At 46.8% G+C, this 2,161-nt stretch overlaps 1 non-coding gene across 1 annotated transcript; it reads left to right on the top strand.

Moving 5' to 3' along the window:
• Positions 1-2,088: 2,088 nt before the first annotated feature.
• TRNAV-AAC (transfer RNA valine (anticodon AAC)) lies at positions 2,089-2,161 on the top strand. The gene has a single exon. It is a non-coding gene; the product is annotated as a tRNA-Val (tRNA).

Here is a 2,161-nt window from a genome sequence, read left to right as displayed (position 1 = left end):
TCCCTGCAACAACACAGGCAGACATGTTCAACAGGGCTTCCTGGTTATGTGGGAGGAGCAGATTGTCATTGGTCCCCCCTTGCGAATTTTAATTTACATAAGGAAGACAGAGAGGTATCTGGGAGTAGGCAGTACACACGGACATTGAACTCTATCTTGTGATTTGCAGCCAATTCTAGATTGAGGCAGGAGGAAAGGAGGTGACTTGCCCAAAAATGGCCATCCTGGGAATTCAGCCACCCTGGGGCTCCCAGGTTAGTGTTTCAGTCCTGCGAGCCACTCATATAAATCTCGCCTGATCGAGCCTGATCGAGCGCTGAGTGAGCGTGTTTGAATCCAAGAATCAAATGCCTCTGTCTTAGGAGCAAGAATTGGCAGGCCCTCCCTTGCATCTGGGGTGGAAGTCTATGGGGCAAGTGTCCAGGACTTGCAGAGGAGTACAAGTGCCAGAAAGTGCCTGCAGTTCTCATCAGCGCCTTTTTTCTGCTCTCTGGCAGCTAGGATATCGACTGATCCCTTCCTTGCAAGAGTGAAAAAAACAACACCTTGAGAGAAAACATGACTTTTTGTGGTTCACATAGAGAGAGAGCAGCCAAATAGCCCTGCTTTGTTTCTGAAAGACGCATCAGAAATTGCTTAAAATGCCAACTGGGGAATCAGGCTCGTTGGTCTAGGGGTATGATTCTCGCTTCGGGTGCGAGAGGTCCCGGATTCAAATCCCGGACGAGCCCATGCTGTGGAATTCTTTTTAGGCTTCTTATTATATAGGGCCATTTCTTCTTTTCAATGCTATAAGACGGCGTGTATGGTGAGAAAGTTCCTTTCCCTCTACGCTATTTCCCACTTTTGGCGTATAGAATTTCAGTGCCGGACTTCTTTGCAACTGCTTTTCTGGGGTGGACCATCAGTGTAGGAAAATTAAATGCAAAGTGTTTTTCTAGTGTGGTTTCAGGTATGGTTTTAAAATCGCCTTTTGGAATAAAAGGGGTCCTCGTTCCTTTCTTCCAAAGAAAGAGATCGGGTAAGGAGGGTCCAACTTTGAGCTTCATGGACATTGGCCCTTGGTCTGTGCATTCCAGCCCACTACATGCCAAGAAGATTCCTGCAAGCGTGTCTGTTTCTGTAGTGTAGTGGTTATCACGTTCGCTTTACACGCGAAAGGTCCCTGGTTCGAGACCGGGCAGAAAGAGCAGTTTTCTGTTTTTCACACAGTTTGCATTTACTCTCTCAATTTATAGGAAAGCTGAGATAATGGAAGCTGTCTATCCCTCACCAGCGTGACGTACTGTGCTCCAGGGGTATCAGTGACAGCTCAAAAAGAGAAGTGACGATAGTTTGCGCTATTCGTTTGCACGTCCTTGTGTACTGAAGGTTGGGCCTACTTCATGAAAGCAAGGCATGAGAGCAGAAATGGTTTTATTGACCTCACCGAGAGCATACACCTAGAACAAACAAAAAATCTGAAGGATAGAGGCATTTTCATTTCTTGTTCGATGACGGCCATGGAAAAGACAGCAACCATATTGCAGAAGAGAGCAGCATGTGCAGTTGCTTGCTTTGGGTGAAGCATTCACTAACTCGCTGCCAATAACCCCCGGAGCCGGTGCGAAAGGCGACTCTTGTGTGCCTCGGCTCGTTGGTCTAGGGGTATGATTCTCGATTAGGGTGCGAGAGGTCCCGGGTTCAAATCCCGGACGAGCCCTTTTTCAGAGGTAAACATACGAATCCTACTCAAAACTCACAATGCCTGACTATTTCTCATTACACTCGCCGCATTGTTGCACAAAATATTTTGAACCTCATAAGAAACATGGATCACCGTGCTTTTTCTGCCTTCATGCTTAGTCTGTGTGTGTCCCAGGTGATGCTTTCCCAAGCTGTACTTGCTGGCATTTAGGCATCAGATATTTGTCTGTCGATGCCTGCATAAGTCAATTTTTAATACGTCTAATTGCAAGTATGTTGGCTGATATCTCTGCAGTTTTCACACTTGTTCCTCGCTTTCTGAGTGGCTGCTGATACAGCAGAATAGAAGTAGAGAGAACCCTTGAGAGGAACCTTGCTCTAACAGTAAAACACAGCAAGTGAGTTTCTGTAGTGTAGTGGTCATCACGTTCGCCTAACACGCGAAAGGTCCCCGGTTCGAGACCGGGCAGAAACA

This window comes from Triturus cristatus, chromosome 10, assembly GCF_964204655.1.
Source record: "Triturus cristatus chromosome 10, aTriCri1.1, whole genome shotgun sequence".
Taxonomy (NCBI): Eukaryota; Metazoa; Chordata; class Amphibia; order Caudata; family Salamandridae; genus Triturus; species Triturus cristatus.
Note: the sequence above shows the minus strand (reverse complement) of the source record. Positions and strands in the feature narration are given on the sequence as shown.